At 41.9% G+C, this 22,672-nt stretch overlaps 2 protein-coding genes across 2 annotated transcripts in view; one reads left to right on the forward strand and one right to left on the reverse strand.

The window, feature by feature from the left end:
* The window catches only part of KCNG2 (potassium voltage-gated channel modifier subfamily G member 2), a 60,748-nt gene extending 56,664 nt beyond the window's left edge, over positions 1-4,084 (reverse strand). The window contains exon 1 of the mRNA XM_082045182.1: positions 3,884-4,084. The gene's annotated coding sequence lies outside the window, so the exon portion shown is untranslated. The remainder of the gene's footprint in view (positions 1-3,883) is intronic.
* SLC66A2 (solute carrier family 66 member 2) overlaps positions 1-22,672 on the forward strand; it is a 559,480-nt gene that overhangs the window by 127,599 nt on the left and 409,209 nt on the right. The gene's annotated exons all lie outside the window — the stretch shown is intronic.

A 22,672-nucleotide genomic window follows, 5' to 3' on the forward strand; every position in this document is an offset into this window, starting at 1 on the left:
TCCTGAGTAAAACATTTTTCCTTTCAAACGCTCATGTTTTTTCCCATTTCTCTAATACTGATTTACTTCCTGCTAATTGTACAGTTGTACTGTAATTTAACATGCATTAGTTGAATCCCTTTCAACATACTTCACCAATACTACCAAGAGAGATCAGAAAACAAGACACTAGTTAACCAAGTAGCACAGAGAATGGAGAACAGTTATTTGTGTAGATATCCTGCAAAAATAGTGGCTTTATGTTTATTTTTACCAATAGCTGGCATCACAGTTAACAGTCTTAATTATCCTTATTTTTAATGTGGTTATTTATAATCCTGAAAGAAAATGAGAAAGAAATCATTTGGGACCTTTTCTGCTCAGGAGCTGGAACATGTTAAAGTGACTCAATTCAATTATAGTAATTTAAACTCTTCCTTTAGTTTTCTGTAATCGGAAAGAATATCACAAACCTCTGGTTTGCTTTAAAGTTTTAGATTTTATCATCAAATGGTTGTGAAATGGCAAATTTGTTGGTAAAACTTGAATGACTATCATAAATGTCAGTACATGTTATTATAAGAAGCTAGGAGAGTACATACTTCTCATCTTTTTCTAGGGTGAAAAAACATAAAGAGCTTTTAAATATTTAATAAGAAGAATAATGCTCCAGAAATTGTTCTTCAGTGGAATACATGCAACTAAGGTTAGTGGAAGCACTAGAAGTTTTAAAATGTAAAGCACTCATCCTAAAGCACATCAGGTTTTGATAAAACATCACAGATGATTTCTGAGTTGGTAAGGGCAGAAGGACAACATTAAGAAAGCAAAGGGACTCTGGCCTCTCTCTCATCTTGAGTAACATGGGGAGCATCCACCCATTCTGCTGGGAAGTCAGGGGAAAGCCACTATGACCAGCACCAGAGTCTTCAAAAACATCATTTTTAATTCTGCTCACCATTTAACCACATTGCACAGAATCTTAATTCATTTGGTATCCTAGTCCTGTTGAAAAAGAAAAAAGGGAGGAACAAGGAAAAGTTCTTCCATAGGTGAGACACTACACAAGAGGAACAGAAGCGACAGACTGATTTTTCATTTGGCTAAACTGACCCCTGAAATGGGATGTAGGTTCAGCTGTGATGCAGAACAAGAATACAAATTATAACACATCAGAAAAGCAGTACAAAGTAATTTGAAGTTGTCAGGTTTAATAGGCCTTTAAAAATGCCTGACTAATGCAAATGAAGCATTAACGTCCACTGATCATAAAAGGTGTCATAATCAATCTCATGAAGGCATTAAGCAGGGAAACATGCAAGTCATATAACTCAAAACTGATGTCTTAAGCAAATAAGCTACTCAATGCAATGCAAGGCCCACCAAATATTTGAAGAGGTACCTGGCCAGAGCTGATATGGCTTCTTCATTTTTTTAGCAGAGCTAACAAAAATTTGAAAAGGAACAATCTTTATCCTTTACATACATGTGACAACGTTTTTGAACTCTCTACTGAGACCCACCTGTATCACAGATTTAAAACTCTGGTCCCTGACTGTCTATGTCATTTTTAAAATAGGAGAAAGGCTCCTCAACCACTTAGACCTTTAGAAAATATTTAAGAGTTTTCACTACCTCCAGTTTTCTGTTTCCTGAGCATTTTTTTTTAATCACCCGTTCAGTCTTAAAATGCTGCCTCTCTGTTTCTGCCCTGCAAACAATCTGAGCACACAGTGATCACATCCAGTTCAGTCTTTCTCCCAGTTGCTCAAAATAAACAATCAAATAGCTGTCTACATGCAAGTTCACAAGCTAAAGGCTATTCTGAGTATTCAGAAGACAATATTCTGGAATAACTCACCATCGGGGTACTCTTGTCCTGTGCCAACAGTGCCCATGCACAACCTTAGCACAGGTTAGCTACAGCACTGCCAGTTCCCACAAGCTTTTCTGGCTCTAGCTTCTCCAGTTAGACAGGTCTCATGCTACAGAAGTAGGAGGGTTTCCACAGTGTATAAAAATCCATTCAGCATCGGCTTGATTTCTGATCCTGTCTGATTGCAGATAGTACTGGGTTCAGGGCAAGGCACAATCTAATTATCTGGGAGCAATTTCTTAGACTGAAATTGTAGTCAGGCATTTAAAAGGATTTCTCCTAGAATCAAATACAGAAGCAACAAAGAAAAGGGAAAGAAGCGAAGCATCCAAAGACCACCACAATCCTGTCTAAGCATCCTGTTCAGCAAAGAAGCGCAACTTCAACTCTCATCTCATCTCTTTTATCAACAGGGAGGTGCTAAAAAAATAACTCATACATTTTAGGGCTTCAAAACCAAAGCCACATAAACAAAGCAGAGCTTTATTAATGGGGACACCACTGATAGATCCAGGCACCACAAGAATGATTCATACACAGGTCTATATCACATTTAAAAGCTGAACCAAAACATTCCTTTGTGTGCTGTTTTGAAACGATTCCGTAATTAAGCCAAAAGAGATGACAAACATTTACTGACAGTTAATGCAGTGCTCCCACAATGTATTATTAGGCACAAGACCAGAGGCATAAGGCCAAGTGCTGTTAATCTCCTAGCGAGTGCAGTAGTCTGTCAGATAAGTACTGCCTGAAAGTATCTGGTGATATTGCTACTATTTTTTAAAAGGTGTAAGCCTTCAGTTTTCACAGAAAGTAATACACTGATTAACCCACCAAAATAAAAGTGTCATGGAAAAAAAAAACAGAGACAATTCACCTAGTTTTAAACCCCATTTCCCCACATAAAGATTGATGTATTAAAAAGGACTACTTTCTTTTGCCTTATCTCATGTTTTACTTTAGCAGTGTCAAATCTGATCTTTTGTGCTTGGCTAGAAATCTTTCCAAAACCAGTGGGATTGTTCATCAGCTTTTACCCAAAGGAAAGAAGTGCTGAATATTCAATCATAGTTTTCCTTCCAAATGCTCTGCGTGTTTGTTTTAGGGAAGCCTTAAGAAGAGCAAATAAATGAGGCTGGAAATCCTCTGAGCAATGCTGTCTTCTTTCTCCGAAGGTCAGCCTTAAGTCATTTCAGAAAGATGGAAATAGCCAAGAGTGGATAAGCAGACTCTAAAGGCACCTTTCTTTCTGAAGTAACTTTGGTGCTGCAGGCTGTACCAGAAACATGCTCTCAGGCAGAGGTTTTGTTACTTTTATGAACCGAGCCCATTTTCCCCAGGGAGAAAGATGTGATAAGAAGTTCCTGCAAAAGCAACTCCGGCACAAGCACTGCACAGAAAGGAGAGCTCTCCTCTTCTGAAAGACTCCCCTAGAAGTTATCAGGGTCGTCAAGGGTCTTAGGGACAAGAATCTTCTTAGTCGGGACAAATCTTAACCCCTGTTTTCAGGGCCAGTGCTGAAGCCAGTGTGTTAAAACCATATGGTGTGGTTCTGAATCAAGACAGACCCTTCATATTCTTTCACGATTTATGGTCTGATCTTACTGAGAATATGCACTCAAATTGTTAGTAATGCATTTAGCAAACATTAACTATGACTGACACACATATTCAGAACAAATTTTGCTTAGGATCCAAACAAATTCATAATCATGTCAGCTATAAATACTATCTAGCAGGTTTGGCGACCCGACTAAAGACTTAATTTTGTGTAAACCTTGGAAAAGACCCGAGAAGGCAGCATGAGCTTTGTGGAAACAAAAACTACAGCATGGTGTGGCACACCATCGTCATTACAGTGACAGTTCAATGCACCCCGTTTCTGTGACAGAAACGAAACGCCACCTCAAAAAAAACAAGCGAGCAGGCAAAAAAGTACTCTCAGGCAGTTCAGGTAGGCGCAGACGCTGCGCCCCCTCTACCGCTCCGAGCGCCGACGACCCCAGCTGCCAGCGCCAGCCCCGTTACCTGCGGCTGCCGGTCGGGAGGTGCGGGAGGGCGGCCGGCCGGGGTGTCCGGGCAGGGGCGGCTCGGCAGCGGCCACCGCGCAGCCCAGGGATGACTCCCGCCCGCGGGCAGCGCCGCCGGGGCCAGGGGAAGGCGGGCAGCGGGGTCCCGCCGTTCCTCGCCCCGGCGGGAGGGAAAGCGAGAGACGGGACGGGGTGGCAGCGCTTCGCCCCGGCTCTCGCTGCGCCCCTCTGCCCGCGCACGGCTCGGGGCGGGGAGGGGACGCGGGAAGTTGACGGGCGCTGCCGCCTGCAAGCGGCAAAGTTGCCGCCACCCAGAGCCGGGCGGGCGGCACAGGCGCAACCCCTTCGCCCACCCACTCCGCGGCCTTTTCTCACCTCAGTCGCTGCCTCCTCCCCGCAGGGACCGGCTGCTCCCCGCTCCATCGCGGCGCTACCCGCTCCTGCCTCCCCAACTCGACCCGGCTCGCTCCAGATCGGCGCGGCCCCGCTGCAGCACCCAGTGCCGGCCGCGGAGCGCCCCCTGCCGCCGGGGCCAGGGGGCTGAGGGCAGCCCAGCCCGCCGCGGTGCCGGTGCCGCCCGGAGGCGAGCTCACTGCTCGCCGGGCTAGGAAAGCGGTGGAGGGTGCAGGGGCAGCGCTGTCCCCAACACGCCCCGCTGCGGGGATGCAGCAGGGTATCGTGCTCGTCGGGGTACGCCCCGCTGCTCAGCAGCGAGGAGGTAACGACGTTAATATCGTTGTTAATATATTTACACCCCACCTCCCCCTCCTCGGGGCAACGCGCACCCTGGCGTCTCGGGACTAGGAGGTCCCACCCGCAAGCAGCTGTCGCGAGTTGCCCAAAAACTAAGCCCGAGCCTTAATTTAATGCCTTTCAAAAAGTGAACGAGCTCTCTCAGTCGATGTCGTATCACGCTGTCTCAGGTAAGTTTACCCGTTCAGACTCCTTTCGTTGGCTCAGTGCAGCAGAAGCAGCCTGACTGCAGCAGGTTAGTACTGCCACAGAGCCCACGCTGCGTGTGACATGCTCCTTATGGCTGGGGAGAGCTGTTTGCCGAGTTTCTGTCTAACTCGGGTGCAGCTGCTGTCTGACCGCATCCAGGGGGCCCGACTGGGAAGAGCATTTTAAGGTAGCGCCCAGCAACCCCAGCCATGCCGCTGCCTTTGCGAGGTGGGGATGTTGCATGGACCCTGTTCCAGTGGGGTTTGTGTGTGCCGGGACCTGCCGGGATCCCTTGGTAGGCAAAGCGAGGATTGAGACATTAACGGATGTTCAGGCACAGCCAGTTCCCTGCCTGATGTCACCCATCTGGGAGCAGGGTCTTGGGAAAATCTGAAGCCTTTTGATTCTAGTGTGTGTTCAGGGTCTGCCCGCATGTACACCACTGGAGGATGCCGCTCTACCACGCAAACAGAAAGTGTCACACTTGTAACTTTTATGGTTTTAACCCCCCCTGCCTGCTGCCGTGCCCCTCATAATACATCAAGTTGCAACTTATTTGCAAGGATTGAAATACATTTCCTGAGATTCCTCCTTTATCTCTTGCCAGTTTCTTAAAAATCTGGCTCCAGATTTTTGTTAGCCTTTATGTATTTTCATTTATTTACCATGTATTCTGGCATTCACTCAAATTTCTTTTAGTATTTAATTCCCCCACCTTGGGAAAACTTTCGGCTAGTTCTCGCATCTGTCATGATTTTTGCCTCTTAAGACTGAAGACAAGATTATGTATGTATTAATTAGCGTCTTTTCTCAGTTAGTGGATCAACTGCCAGAATGTCAGGTCAAATGATAAAGACTGCCAATCCCAGGCAGCCACTTGTGTCTGCAAGAAGCCAACTCTGCCTGTGTCAAAGAAAGCAGCAAACCTTATCTGGAGTGACCGGCTATGAGGATACCCCCTTACAGAAGCCTGGCAAAAGAAGCCAGTGGGTTGCAGGTCTGCCGCAAGATGTTCTCTATCCCCATGTTTTTGTTTTGTTGGTACTATCTGTAAATATAGATGAGGTTGTTATGGTATGTACATATGCGTTTCATGCTTTTACTGATTATTGTTTACGATCACTGCAAAATCTGTCAAGTTTCAAGCAACATTTCATTGCTCTTGAACTAGCTGATTTTTAGGGTAACGTTGACAAAGTAAATGTTGATTAAAATATATTGCCTTCTAATTTCATTTCCTGTTCTCTTGTTCTTGCATTATGAAAAGAAAAACAAACAGGACCACCCATTCAACCTTGCTTATGTCCTTCTTAACTCTGTATTGGCACTGCTTCTTGCATGCTCTCCATTAATCACACTCCTCAGCTTTCCCACTGAAAGCTGCAGAAGTGAGACAGGCATGGCAATATCTGACCATGCTTTTACCAATACTAAAGAACCATTTGAAACCACTTACCTTTCTCATAAAGCAAGATCTTTTTATTGAAAGCAGACATAGCCTGAAACATATTTCCACTGGCATGAGAATTTAACACATTTACTTTTCTGTGCCTTGTCTTTTGTTTATTTACCCTTTTAGCTTCACCTGTTTACAGCTTGCATTTTGTCAAAATGTTCTATGTTAAAAACTACCAGAGTATACCTTTCCTATTTATTTTTTTCACTCTAACTTCTAACCAGTAATTTGACAAGGCTATGGACATATTGATGTGGTACTATTAACCTCACAGGTTACTTTTTGGCTTGCACTGAGTGGAACTCTACTGTGCCTGGTTAGCTGAACTGAATTGAATAGTGAGCATGACCACACAGATGTAATTCCATCTTGACGGTGAAGATCAACAGCAGAATGCCATTTATGGTGTCCATGACACCCTCAAAAATAATGCAATTCCACTTTTTCAAGCAGATGGAGAAAACGTTCCACGGAGCAGTTAATTGGTTTGCACAGGATCCTATGAGCCAACAGTGTGCCCAGGTGGCCAAGAAGGCCAATAAGCATCCTGGCTTGTATCAGAACTGGTGTGGCCAGCAGGACTAGGGAAGTGATCGTGCCACTTTACTCAGCTCTGGTGAGGCCCCACCTTGAATCCTCTCTTCAGTTTTGGGCCTGTCATGACAGGAAAGACATTGAGGTGCTGGAAACAGTTCAGAGAAGGGCAACAAAGCTGGTGAGGGGTCTGGAGCACAAGTCTGATAAGGAGCAGCTGAGGGAACTGGGGCTGTTTAGCCTGGAGAAAAGGAGGCTGAAGGGAGACCTGATCACTGTCTACAACTACCTGAAAGGAGGTTGTAGCATAGAGGGCGTTGGTCTCTTCTCCCATGCAACAACTGATAGGATGAGAGGAAATGGCCTCAAGTTGCACAAGAGAAGGTTTAGATTGGGTATTAGGAAAAATTGATTCACAGAAAGGATTGTCAGGCATTGGAACAGGCTGCCCAGGGAAGTGGTGGAATTACCATCCCTGGAGGTGTTTAAAAGACGCGTAGATGGGGTTCTTAGGGACATGGTTTAGAGGTGGAATTGGCAGTGCTAGGTTAATAGTTGGACTCCATGATCTTGAAGTTCTTTTCCAGCTAAAATGATTCTGTGATTTCATAATTTTATATTTGTACATTCTTGGCAGAACTGACATTGAAAGCTGGGTCTCCAGCTTCAGCCTTCTTCACACGGTGATATTGCCTTTCTGCTGCTTTGTGCTTGTGTTCCTTGTAGGCCATCTCATGTGTGCTATTCTCTACTTCATGCAGCACCCACAGTAAGGCTAGAGGCCCCCTTCCAATTCTTCTGAAGACCATAGAAGCAAAACTGGGCTACAAAAGGTAAAATGGCAGCTTTGTTTCATGCCCATGCCTGTAGAAGAGTGGGATAGCTACTGTTCCCTATTGCTCTTGTTCCCAGGCTTGCCTGGTGTAAACAGAATCAAGTTTTGTTTACAGTCAAGGTTTCCTGCTGCAATTAAAAAGGCATTTCTATGGTTTTCTGCAAGGAGCACTCTTTACACGGGAGTGTGGGTGCAGCCTCATCCCTCTTCCAGTTTAAAAATGCCAGCTTCTAGTTGGATCTGGTCCTTCTCCAAATGAAATTACCACCCCAAGTCCCAATTATGTCAAAGGGAATATGATTAAATGCCTTGCAGGTGTGTTTACCCATTTCTTCCTGATCCATCCCACTAGTGTTGCCATAGCTTCTGTTCCACAGATGGCAGTTACAATGGCAGCAACAGGGCAAACACAGAAGTCAGGGTACATATCAGTTTAACTTGTTCAATTAGTTTAAGATTTCTTAAATATGTTTTAATTTTTTTAAAAAGTAATAAACTTAAAAGCACTTACACTTTAGATGCTTTCAGTGCTTCCTGAAAGGTACTTTCATAAAGCAAAAAAAGCAGCTCTAAGTGCAATACTTAAAGATCTTTTATCTGAAAGCTGAGGAAAGCTGGACTGTTATCTCAGGGCTGTGAAGAGGAAAAGGCTACCTTTTCCTCTAGATTTATGATAGGATGGCCCTTAACATTGCTTTTTTGTTTATTTATTTGGATTACTTTATAATCTCAGTTGTTATTACTGCCATGATGAATGTTGTTCAGGATTTGTGCCATCTAATCCAGAAAAGATTTTACAGGTGAGTAAGATGTCTCAGCTTGGTGTCAAAAAGCACTCTTCAAATGTATTCATCTTCTTGGGACTCTGTTGGGATAAGTAGTACTAGGGATTAGGGTTTATGTATGTATTGGTACATGTGTTTCATAGAAACTGAGCTGCCACTTCACGGATGACCAAAGAAACAGAACATGGCTGTAGGCAGTAAGAACCTGTACTAAAGTTGTAATTTTGTAGTTTCACCCTGTTTTCCCAGTCAGCCATGTTGTTTTAGCTTCAAACTGCATTATAAAAGAGTTGTCTTCATCTGCCTGGAAGGGACCGAGTGGTGAACTGGAAACTTTTGCAGGGAACGTGCCTAGAAACAGTGGCATGAGGCAGAAGCTGGTTTATGTGTTATTCTCATGTAAAAAGAGGAATCACAAAAAGGGAGTGAAGGTGATGGTGACCATGAATTTTGGGCACCTAGGGTGTGTGTAGACTGTGGAGATGGGTATAGAAACTTGCTTCTTAGAATTGGTGGCAGGGATAAAAGGAAACCCCTGGAAGCCTGACTCCCCATCCTCAGCTCTTATAGCAGACAGAAATCCCAGAGATGGGTAAGTGAATGTGTCTGTGAAGAGTGTGTTGAAATCTGTTATTGTAATATTTTTGATCGATTGTCACAAGGTATTGCTGAGTCTGCTTTTGAAGGGAGAGAGAGGCAGATAGCAAAATTTTGATACCTGTCAAAGAGATAATTATTTTTGTAACTGTAGGGAGGGAAAAGGATGGGGGAAAAACAAGAAAGGGAAATGAAGCGTTGCTTGCTTCAGGTAAGAGTGATTTTTCAAACAGGAAAATAATTAAGCTGAACTTCTATTTATGTGACTGCAACCAATTCCATTCAGGGCAGCTGATGCGAACAAAGTTCTCAAAGTTAAGAAATTATACTGCAGATAGCAATGCAGTGTGGAAGGATAATATAATTTTATCAATGGCAGCAGTGGAGAAAATACGGTATTTTTCCCCTCAAGTTATTTGTGAGTAAAGTGGCCATGTGCATGTGCAAAATAATAATTATCTGTTATAACAGTGGCCATGTGTGTATATCATCTAAATAGAAAATTTTATGTGTATTTATGTTCTTTCATATAAGAAGGAGAGCTTAGAGTTTTCTGCAAACTATATATAGAAATTATATAACCTGCTGCAAGCAGGTTGTACTCTTTATATTAAAACAAATTTTTCAAATTATTTCAGGCAAAATTACCAGGTTGGAAAATCACAAGAGTTAAATAAACAAAGGAAATTAAGGAAGTCACAGAAGACATCATAGAGCCACTGTGGTGATGGCTTATAAACACTCTCTTATCCTTTTTGTGAAGAAATAATATTGCTCTGAGTTACAGCTCTGGTATTTCATCTTTTATTAGACATCAGGTTATGTTACTGCAACTTAGCAGAGAGTCACAGCAATGAATTCAGGTCTCTATAATCTCTTGTATCCAATTGCAGGAGCACAGTTGTAAGAAACAGCATACAGACCTCCTTCCAATTAAAGCTAAACTCAATTTTAAGCTAGTATATGTAAATCTACCTTGAAACAGAAACCTCATTAAATTCATTGTGTATGAAGGTGTTTATTTCCAGAGTCATGGGGTGCTGGAGGGGAGAGTAACTCTGCCAAGCAAGAAACTGTGAGCTGCTCGGCTCTTCAATTTGAAAAAGAGACCCAGGTATACATATTAAAAGCATCTATCAAAACAGGAACCTTATGAGAACAACAAGTATAGTTAGATTTCAAGTACTTTTTCCAGAGCAGTTGCAAACTTACACTGTAATCTCTCCCTGTGTAGAGATCTGACCAAGCCACCAAAGCCAGGTGGCTGGCTGTGTACTGCAATACTGTCCTGATTGTAGACAACTCCACATCTTCAGAAATTGCTTGTCTGCAAAGGATTTGGATGTAAAAATCAACATATGTCCACCTCTGTGTTGGTATAGCAAATCCCAGCAGCCATGCTCAGGCTGAAAAAATATTTTGCTAGTGTTGGGATTTGCCCACTCAAAATACCAACACAGTAAACATCCTATAAATGGGAAGAAATACAGAGCCTAAACTGTAAGCGATTTAAAAATTAAGTTTTGTGTCTCAAAGCAAACATAAGCACCCAAGGCTCTGAGATGAAACCATGCTTACTGAATAAAGACACGGTCAAGCAGCCAAGCAAATGGAATAAGAATCTGGCAGTGTTAAGCTTGATCCGGTCCTGGTTTGGGCAAAATTTCAACCTTGAGAGTTAATGCTTCTTAAATACAATTCATTGTATAAATTCAGCATCACACATAAAAGTATTATATTTGCTGCATTACAGGCTTTGCTGTCTGAAGGGTTCTTCTAAGCCATTTGGCTGAAAATCAAGGACAACAAGAGAAGAATGATCTGGATGATCTCTGTGGGGTTTATCTACCCTGTGGTTCTCAGAAAAAAATTAATCCAAATTAACTAGTTTCAGATTTTTTAAATGGACCATTAAACCAAGCTAAGCTTCTGTGTTGACTCTCTTATTCAGAACTAAGGTTTTCTCAGTAGATTGTAGTTAATTTTGAAAAAAATCCAAAGTACATCTCCTTTAATTCTGAATGTCAATACACACAAATTTAAAACAATTTAACAAAACCACTCCGAAAGTTGATTCAGATTAATATTTAATCATTCATCACTCCTGTCATCTGGAGGCTCATAGAGTATGGGAAACTTAATGTGCTGTAAAGGAGCTTTTAAATTCTCACTGAAGAAGAATATACCGTTTTCAGGGAAGAGTAAACTACAATTAGAAGTGGGCTACAGAAGGAGTTAGAGTACAGTAAGTTTACAGTCCCACTCACCAACTTGACACTAACTTCCTCCATAGACATACATCCAGATAGGCAGAGTTTATGTATTATTCAGCTTGCTTTGCACAGGTTGCAGCACTTTGGGTATAAAATGGATCAGAACCCAAATGGTGAATGATGGCTGTGTCTATGTTAGGAGCAAAATGGTGCTGAGGGCCCAACATCTGAAGCAACTAGGCTGGACTAGCTGATCTCCAGAGGCCCCTTCCAACCCCAACTAGTCTGTGATTCTGTGATCTGCACCCTGTGTATTTCAGGAGTTTTTCCTTCCGAGTAGCTGTGGTGTGTTCCCAGGGACCCAGCGCCCGTTAGCAGCTGAAGCACATCTTTCAGTTTAACTCCCGCAGAAGGACCCTAGGTCAGGCATTGTGAACCCAAGCACAGTAAATGAGGAAAATTAAGAAACTTTTTCCAAAAGCATGGTCCTAATCAGAACTGCAATGCTAGCACAGACATAGCCAAGCAGAGCACAGCTGCCACAGAAGCGCTAGTCTGATGCCAGCCTGGGTGCACTGCAGATTGTGGGGTGACCAGTGTCCTGGGGACATGCTAGAGGATGGCTGGAGGACTCCCTGAGTTAGAACAGAGGTTGGTATTTTCCATTCTGTGCATAAAAGGATACAGAAAAGCACTCTTCATCTTGATGCCTATGGCACCATTCAGACTGTCACAGCACTTGATGCAGAAGTAAGAGAGCCTTTGTTCAGAACATGCACAGCACTCTGTTAGAAAAACCACATTATAAAGACTGCATTGAGAACTGGCCCTGAAGCTTTTCTTACCCCAGCCTGTTTGCCATGAGAAACAATAAATTAAATAGCATTGGAAACACCAGACTTCTATAGGTAATGAGCATGCAGCCTACATAAATCAACAAACAAGAGGTCAGTGGGCTTAATGAATTTGAATGGGTCTCTCAAAAGACTTTATATTACTAGTACCATTTTCAGCTTCTTTGTGCAAGTTGAAGTTACTGCAGAGCTTTTGAAACAAATATCAGGGTTTGGGAAGCAATGTGCTTTTCTTGGCTTCAGTGTTGCATTTGTTAGCTATGTACATTGCTGTAATATCTTCTGTCCTTGAATCCACTCACCACCGAACAGAAAAGAAACAGTTAAACGATTTGCTCATGTGACAACTTATGTCTAACTCTAAACCCTAACCCTAAACTTAACCCTAACCTAAACCCTGATGGACATAACTCTAATAGCCCTAACCCCCACCCCCATCCCTAATGGGCATAACCCTCATGTACATAACCCTAACTGTAACCCCTAACTCTAAACCTAACCCTAACACTTAACCCTAATCCTAATTGTAATGGCCCCAAACCTAATCTTAACTCCAAGCCTAATGTTTCTCACCCTAATCCTAATGGCCCTAACCCTAACAAAAACTTTAGCCTATTCTTAACACTAACCCTAATGGCCCTAATCTTAACACTTACTCCAATGGTCATAACCCTAATGGCCATATCTCTACTGGCCCTAACCCTAACAGCCCTAAGCATAAACCCAACCCCAACCCTAATGGCACTAACCCAAACCCTTACCCTAACCCTAATGACCCTAATGCTAAATGCAATAGCCCTAACCCTAACTCTATTGGCCGAAACCCTAACCCTAATCCCTAACCCGAACTCTAATGACCCTAACCCTATTTGTGCTAACCCCAAACCATGACCCTAACCCTTACCCTAACTCTAAACCAAAGACATTCTTTGCTCATCATATGCCACAGAACATCCTTGAGCTACAGGAGAGGTGGAGGAGCTGAGGAAGTTACTGCAAAGACTTGAGGTTCAGAACTTGTTGCTTAAAGGGGCTGGAAGTATAATACAATTACCTGCCAGAGCTATAATTTTTCCTCCTACCTGTCTTCCTTAGGCTTATTTCAAGAAGAGACACAGTTAATTATAATTTCTATTTAAAAGAAATATGTTTACCTTTTTTTTAAAAAAAAAATTATGGTATTACAAAATGTGCTATTTCTCATTTAATTTTCTATTTTTGAGAAAAATATGCTCTGCTCCAATCCCACTGAAGTAACCAGGTTTTTCTGAGCCTGTATTAGGGAATTATACCAATTCTCTGTGTTTTTCATTGTGCTGCTCCCCTTCCTTCTAAAATCTTCGTATTTCTCTACACTCTGCACAACTTTCAAGCACCAAATTAATCAATTCCACATGACCAGCTCCCCTGTCTCCCCCCCGCCCCAGTTCATTTACAGGTTGTTCTCCTTGGGGGAAAGCACATTGTGGTGGAAAAGAAGACCTCCCACAGCTGGGGCTGAGGGTCCTGGTTGTCTGACTAGGAATTCGTGCCACCATCAGTCTGCCAGCTGTTAGTCTGCTCCCTGACTTGAAGCTCTAGAGAGAAAACACCTTGGCAAATTGAAGGAACATCATGTATCAGAATCCCATCACTGGACAGCCTTAACTCTTGCACTACTGCATCATCTAGCAACTCGCTTGTCAGTGGGGAAAAAGAAACCATTCAGCTGCAATATCAATTAAAACAATGAAGCATAATAAAGCTCAAGATTATTATATGTTCTGCATATATAAGCAACATTCATCCAAATGTTTTTTTCATCTTCTACTGAATTTAATTTATAATAATATGGCAGTTGCCCAGCTATGAACATGTTGATATGCAGGAAGCAAATCAACTCAGTAAATTACTAACAAAAACAAACAAACCAAATATTTTTTCCCCAGAATAACATCCTCTCAAACATTATCAAACAAAAGATAGCCATGTAAACAAAATGTACCAGTGTGAAAATGTTATACTTAAGGCGCCCTCCCTGGCACTGCATTATTTGTGATACAAACACTTGCAATTTATTACAGCACACAAGAAAATAATTTTTATCTGCAAATGTTTAGTAGTACCTCTTTCTTGCATACAAATTATGGCTTATTAGCTACCAAATAAGAAATATCCGCTCACATATATGGCATGTAGGCACCTTAAAAGGGACAGTGGAAGTGCATGTCTAATGAGGTCACCACTGGAAATTCACATAGAGTCAGGCAAGTCTGATTAACAATTCTACAGAAACAGGGACTGCAACAAGATATTTCTCCATCACTTCTCAGGCTAGGCTGTACAGATGGCACGCACTCCAAACTGTTCCACTTTACGTTAGAAAGTGTTTAATATGCACGTTCAACCTATTCTATTCTAGGCTGAACATATTCAAGAACCTCGATCAAAGTAGTCTCAGGGAAAGTGTTAAAACAACATTTGCAGCTTAACTTTTCACCACAGACCTGTTCCTTTCACAAGGAGTTTCGGTAAAGGCTGAGTTAAGGATTAAAGCTGGTGGATTTCATGCTGGGATTTAGACACCTAAACATATAGCTGTCATATTTTCTTCATCATAAGTTATTTGCTTGTGGGAACACAAGATGCTTGTGCTCTAATAGTCAGTGAGCCAAGCTGCAGCATAGCCTTAGCTATATTCAGTCCATTGGATTAGCCCTAATAAGATGGTAGTGAATCACCAACACATTGTCTCAAAGGGCTGGATGTGGAAAGAGTCAGTGAGGCTAAAGGCAGCTATGAAAATAATAAAGATCACCAAAACAAATGTCCTTAAGTGGCCACTTGGCTTGACCCCTCAGTATGAAGTATCAGGAAGCTGGAGAGTTGGTAGGGGCAACAGTGGCTGGAAAGTGCGAGAGCTTCATCCTGACAAAAAATAGTGTTGGCACAGTCAAAGGTGCAGAATGAAAGAAAAGAATAAAGTAAGTGCCAAGCTTTCAGTGGAGTAAGCGAGAATGTGTTATTTAATTTATGAAAATTGCAAACTTGACCATAAAATAGCATTATTCTGCAGAAGATTGAATACCAAGATACTAGTTGAACAGTAAACTACAGTTACAGACAGAAAAATGTATGGTCTGAAAGAGTTAATCAAAGGAAAGAACAAAATGTCCGAAGAGCTGGATATTACAGAAAATCTTGGACTGCCAGTGAAAAATCAGGAAAATATCTTATTTCTCAAATGGAAAGCACCATCTTCCAGATGGAACCTTAACCACTTGTAGTTTCGTTATGTAGCACACATTACTCACATTACTGATCCACGGGTGGAAAGGACCCAGGTAAAGTCTGAAGAAGAGGAGCCATCACAGGCCCTTAAACAGTGGTGAACTGGGAATTTAAAAAAAAAAAAAAAAAAGAAAAAAAAAAGAAAAAAAAAAGGTAAAACACACCTACTATTAAATTGTAACTCAGCTATAACCAAGTATGCACAAAGTAAAATGAGCCCTGGCTATGTTTCTTGGAGAAAATTAGATCCAATTTAAAAAAAAAAAAAAAAAAAAGAGAGAAAAATGTTTCCTTTTGCAAATGCATTTTTCTGCATTATGCTTTCAACTACCAGCTCTTAAATCATGTCTGAAGAGGCTGGGTAAAACACATTAGTACCTCTCTGCAAGCGCTGTATTTGAACCTGGTTGGCTTGGGGAAAGGGGAAAGAAAGATATCCAGACTCAGTATAGACAGAGCCCCAGGGCTATTGGCATAAGCATAAAATCAGAGTAGTGATTCAAGAAAATAGAAAGAAAATGACTTTAAAGCAGAATTCACCCAAAAGGCATTAATCAGCAAACAGGAGAGCCTTTGAGAGCAGTGTTTAATAATTAGGTCACTTTTCCATTGCAGAGGTCCTCTGTGGACAATGAGGGTGTTCTACAATAGGAGTTAGAAACCTGCTGCAGGTAATTTGCCTGCCTGTTTCAGAAACCCTCCTGGATTCCCTACTTCTGTTTTCACCATTGTATTTATCAGACTGCCAGGGCAACTGATACAGCAAATTGACTGTTAACTTCCAAAGCTGCTCACTGCAGGTCTTCAAGAGTTAATGGAGGAGCTCTGAGAGGCAGCAGCTGCCCGCAGCACGCCTCTGAGCAGCTCACAACACCATCGCGGGGAGTGATGAACCTACCAGCAATTCCTGTGTGTAGAGTGACACAGTGCAATGCAAAGTTACCAAATGCATTCAAAAACTCTTGCTTTCTGTCATCGTTACTCTCCTTCTCCTGTGTCCAGGTCAGTGGAGCACATTTTAAAGCATGTGCTGAGGTCCTACATCTGCTTCTGACTTGACATTTGCAGACCCTTTCAGCCAGGTCTGCCAGAAAATGCTATCCAAGTGCATATTAGCCAGTAGTTGCACTCTGCATCCAGAGGAGGATTTCGCATTTGAAAGAGAAAAGGTGAGGTTGCTGCATGCTACCAGAGAGATCCACAGTGTAGGTAAGTAGGGAAATGTCATCCAACGACATACAAGATGAAGCATGCCAGCCCCTGGAGTTTTAGTGATGGTGTTTCTACTTTTTTTCTTTCTTATGGATTAAATATCTTATTATTTTCAAAAAGGAGAGCATGGGACCAATTAAAAAAATGTATGCAAAGGAGAGCACTTGTGTTCTCCAGGCAGCCTCTAGATGAGTGAGATGGCACCTCAGAGGCAGGTGATTACAATACAGATTTCCAATCAAATCTGTCATTAAGCTGTGTGGAGCTGGGAGCGAAGCTCAGTACAGGTTTAAACAGGTCTATGTGCAGTGTGGCTGTTTTTCCAGCTAGTTCTTCATCTTACAGTGCCATTTTGTTTCCCGAAGAATGTCCCCAGCAACCTAGGGGTAAGGCGTGCTGGGCCGAGCAAGCAGGGAGGCAGGACCCAGCACAAGCAGAGGGCTCGGTGTGCAGGACTGCCCTGGGCCTGCTGTTCTCAGGCTTCCAAGAGGCTCCTGCCACCAGAGCAGGCAGTGGAGACATGACTGGGGTGAGGGTTTGAGGATGCACGGCAGGCTTTCAGGAAGGCAACCGGGAGCTTGAGGACAAGTTTCATCTGCAAGCCAGAGCAGGTGAGGGCTCAGCCAAGAGTCAGAGCTGCACCAGCACTGCACCAGTTGAGCAAAGCATCAGCACATCAAGACAAGTCCAGATCCATAGCCAAGAAGCTCAGGCAGCCTTTAAACAAGAGCTGGTCCATCCAGAGCAGAGGCTTCGCAAAGTCGTGGTCAGCTTTGGGTATCCCAAAGGGTGTGTCAGACTCCTCAGGGTTGTCACCATAGCCCTTGCAATGGGCTCAAAGCTCCAAGGCTGTGAAGAAGCAGAGCACAGACCAAACTATTTGCAATCCCATCTGTACTGCAAGCCATCGTGCTTTGTTCAAAGTGACTTACGGGGAGTTGTTTTTTTCAATCTAGTGGGAACAAAGCTGTTCTCTGATTTTCCTCTTCTAGAGCAATTAAAATTTTGCTTCTGTTTTGTGTTAAGAGAAATAGAAGAAAGTGTCAATAAACCTCAGAAACTCTTCTTAGGAGAATGTATTATAGGTGTCACGGAGGCACCCCAGAAATCAATTTTGGCAGGCGTTAAGCTCCAACCAGACTTTATTATCACCAAAAGTGTTTAGTGGAGAACCATCTAGAAACGGGGTTTATCCAAAATTATTCAGCAACCTGGCAATGTTTAATAAACTGCAGGTTCAATATAGCAGTTGAGGATATTACTACCATACAACCAAACAAGAATGATGATCCACAATGTGCATCCACTCATTCAAAAAAAAGAAGAGACCTCTCTCACTCAAGGGTACCCAGAAGAAATAATTGCTTGCCTGGGGTGGGTAAAGGCTCACTCTCCTTAGGCAGTGTCCCTGACCTAAAGGAAGGGCTCTGTTCACAGACTCACTGCTCTGAGAAGACCACTCAAAGGAGGTTCTATGGCCTGGCTGGATCTGGCCATGGTCATTATGACCATGGTCCAGAAGGCTATCTGTGGGTTGCAAGTGCCAAAATAGGTATAGGTGCTTGTCATTTTATGGTACCTATTTTTTTTTTTCTCAGTATGATGTGGAAATAATATTTAGGGATCTGTGTTATAAAACATGACTTACATAACTTAAAAATAATTTTCAAATCTAAGATGAAGCTTTCTTTTAACTTTTTCCACTAGTGCTGTATAATAATTAGATTTCCGTGTAGTTTTAATTGATGGAGTACTCTAGAGCTTTTGTTGTTTAGTCTCACCTTCCTGTGTAAGGTTTGCTTAAAATAATTAAACCATCCGAGGGTAGGAAGGTTCTACAGAGGGATCTGGAGCAGCTGGGTCAATGGGATGAGGCCAGCCGTATGAGGTTTAACAAGGCCAAGTGCCAGGTCCTGCACTTGTGTCACAGCAACCCCAGGCAGAGCTACAGGCTCGGGGAAGAGTGAGTGGAAAACTGCCTGGAGGAAAAGGATCTGGGAGTGTTGATTGACAGCTGGCTGAACATGAGCCAGCAGTGTACCCAGGTGGCCAAAAAGGCCAACAGCATCCTGCCTTGTATCAGGAATAGTGTGGCCAGCAGGACTAGAGAAGTGATTGTGCCACTGTACTTGGCACTGGTGAGGCCCCACCTTGAATCCTCTCTTCAGTTTTGGGCCCCTCACTACTGGAAAGACATTGAGGTGCTGAAGCAAGTTCAGAGGAGGGCAACAAAGCTGGTGAGGGGTCTGGAGCACAAGTCTGATGAGGAGAAGCTGAGGGAACTGGGGCTGTTTAGGCTGGAGAAAAGGAGGCTGAGGGGAGACCTGATCGCTGTCTACAACTACCTGAAAGAAGGTTGTAGCATGGAGGGGGCTGGTCTCTTCTTCCAAGTAGTAAGTGACAGGACAAGAGGAAATGGTCTCAAATTGCACCAGGGGAGGTTTAGATTGGATATTAGGAAACGTTTCTTCATGGAAAGGGTTGTCAGGCATTGGAAGAGGCTGCCCAGGGAAGCGGTTGAGTCATCATCCCTCGAGGTGTTTAAAAGACATGGAGATGAGGTTCTTAGGGACATGGTTTAGAGGTGGACTTGACAGTGTTAGGTTAATGGTTGGACTAAATGACCTTAAAGGTCTTTTCCAACCATAATGATTTTGTGATTCTAAATTCTGGATGTGGAGGTTACTGAACAATAAAATTCAGTAAACTGTCATTGGTGCCTGTACAATTAATAGAGAGATTAAGAAATTGCTGGCATATGTACTGGCATATGACAACTTTGTTCCTAAAAGGAATTGTTACTCATCACTCAGCATTTGGGATTGATTGGCTTTGCTCCTTAACGGGGAAACCAGCACAAATTTCAAATGTCACTGGCAAAATTATGAATGATGCACTATCACTTAGTAATCTCTGTTCAGCAGGAAATATTCATTGAGTTGAGTGAGAACAGTTGTTGTTGGGTGATTTTTTTTTGCTTTTTTTCCAGACCAATCCATGTAGTCTATGTAATTATAGGGTAAAAAAATGTATGTATACTGACAGCCATTGGACCACTTTAGTTGTATACTGCTGGTCATATGCCAGAAAACCATTTTTTCAGTGTCATTGTTTATCTTAGATTAATTCAAGGTACTTCTCACACTGGATTTTCGATTTCTGTTATGAGCTTGATTTTACAGAAAGAAATCAGGTCTGCTTTGGAAATATTTCATGCTGTTTTAGGGCTTACAAAGCTACCACCACTACAACTGTCTATACAGGAAGGGATTATTCAGCTGAGAGCTTTATGGACTTTAAACCATCTTTTTTACAGTATTGGGGTGAGCAATTTTGCAATGCCACTTACAAATTCCGAAGGATCTGAAATTGGTGAATGGAGAATGGTTGAGATGCTGAATAGCTGCATAGAAAAATCTTCCATCACAAAGAAAGTGGTAGACAAAGGAAAGGTGTGGTATAGGTACTCTGTTTACACAAAACGCAGGTGTGATCTCTAAATAAGCTAACTATGGTTATGTGAGGTATGTAGGTTATTTTAGGCTGTTTCTAAGTGAGCAGAGAGAAAAAACATCATTAAAAGAAATACTGATAAGGAATTGATTTGCAAAGACCTAGAGATTTTACAGAAGTCCTTCAGTATTGGGGTTGAGAAGGGGGAATATCTTAAGGATCTGGGAGTGTCTTCCTCCCACTAAACAACAAGAGTCAATGAAACCCAACTGAGCTCTAGTAGTGTTGATCAATAAACTCTCTATACCACTGATGTAAACCTTACAAATTTGGTATAGCCCAAGGCTTTCTAGAAGGTTAAAGATCAGTAAAAGCCACATAGGATTTTCAGATGGGGTCTGGTTTCCTGCTCTGGCCAGGTTACGGTATGAATACTAGGAGAGGAGCAGCCACTCTCCGCGCAAGCACGCAGGTCTTGAAAGCCATTTCTGGTAGCATGAAGGCTGGGATGTCATAAGCAGGGAGCGCCACAAAACCCAAGGAGAGAAGTTAGAGAGATGTAAGAATAACTGCTTATCCACCAGTTAGGAAAATACAAAGGTAACTTGGGAAACAAGGAAAATTTCTTCCTCTTGAAGCACTTGGATTTCATGACCCCTTTTTTTGGTAGTTCTGGGACCGTATGCTCACAGTACATCCATTTTTTTTTTTTGTAATTATTATTCTTGTATATAAGATTTGAAACAGGGAAAAATACAGAGGGAATCAATGATTTCCCAAGAAGTTATTGGAATAACTGAATTATACTTCATAAAACAGGACCATGATTTATGCTGCAAAACCCAGGATTTTAACTTTCATGGAAATGGTTTACATATGCAGTCATCATTGTGCCAGATTTTTGACTAATTTCACTGGAAACACAAATAATCATGAAAAGGCTGAGCTTCTGAAGCCAGAAGAAGTAATTTCTAGTTTCCAGCAGTCTGTAGTAGTTTTGTCACAGAAGGAATGCAAGGCACAGAAATTTCATATCTTTCTGAGCACCCTTCTTTTGTCAAGGTTAATAGATGACACCAAAATTACAAAACAAACAGCTCTGGGAAAACATCTAATACAGGCTTAGCAGACAAAAGAGACTGCACTGGTCATCTCATATGACCTCTTCCTACTGTTATATTTGTTGTTATTTGTAGAGTGTTTTATGAGAGTATCCATTGAATCTTCATCTCAGCATAATTTACTAGGGTTGAGAGATGACCACGTTTTTTAAATATAAGATTAAACATAATAAACAAGTGGTCCAAGTAAGAACTTACAGGTCAGCAGGGACACTAGCAGAGGCATTTGTTAAATAACTTCCATCTGTTCTTTTACGCTTTTACTAATTATCTAAAAGAGAGGATAAAGAACATATTAATGAAAGTCACAGATATATTAAATTGAGGGAAATTACTAATAGAAAAAAATACATGAAAAAAGTAGGAAATAACTTGCCCAGATAAAAAATACAGAGAGAAAGTGAGAGAATGAGATACCATTTATGTAATAAAAACCTAATGAAAATGAAAAGCTGTCCTAATTCACAAGGGGAAAGAACAGTCTAAGACATGCAAAATCAGATAAACCTGCAAATAAATGATTTGGAAAGAATCTTAGGGGACTGTATTTGCAATGCAGGATAGCAAGGTAAAATAGCCAGAGCAACATATAATGAGGCTGGAATATATAGATATAATCTTTTCAGAGTCACAAGTGGAATAGTCTGTTCATTTCTGCATCAGATGAAGAAGATCTGATAGATGGGAGAGAATTCAGATCAGTGCACCAAATGGATTCATCAAGATCCAAAGTCTGATTTATGAGGAAGAATGAAAAGACTTCAGAACATATTAGATTAGTTAGATTAAGAGACAAGTCCACCCTGGGAACAAAGAAACAGTCTTGAAATACAGTAACCCTATAAATAGTGTAGATAAAGGGAATTAACTAGCGAATTCAAGGCAAACATAAATAAATAGGTGAAACTAAGAAAAGAGGAGTTCAGACTGGATGTCAGTGGTCCCTTTCATGATAACTGCCAGGTAGACCCTCTCTTTGGGAAGAAGTGCAGCTTTGTGCTCTGTTTCACAAAGCAGAGGAGAGCAGCAGGTAAGATTTGAATGGCAAATTTAGGAAGCAAAGAGTGACACTGTGGCTCAGCAACCTGACAGTGCTGAAACTGGAAAAAATGCTTGTTAAATTTCTTGGCATTAGTGTCCTGCTGAGCAGTTAAGCTGTATAGCATAGAAAGAAAGCTGCTGGGATGTCATATCTACTTTGTCCACCTCTATGGTCCAAGGGGATATTTCCCTCCAACTCAGTTTTCTCCCTGGGCCAGTGTTTCAGCACGAGTGCCATGATAAAGGAATATTTGCTTATTAGTGCAGACAACCCTATTTCATGTAAAATGTGTCACAACACACAGTTCCTATTTCCCTAAAACAGCTTTTCTGTAGCTATTGGAAAGGATATCACGTTATTCATTAAACTTTTTATTAGCATGCTTCTGGCTTTCATTGTCTAACAGCACCCACTGTGTTAATGATCATAGCATGTAATGTTGAATATGTACGGTGGGAAGTAATGCACATAAT

The sequence above is a fragment of the Streptopelia decaocto genome, assembly GCF_964273445.1.
Source record: "Streptopelia decaocto genome assembly, chromosome: 2".
Lineage (NCBI taxonomy): Eukaryota > Metazoa > Chordata > Aves > Columbiformes > Columbidae > Streptopelia > Streptopelia decaocto.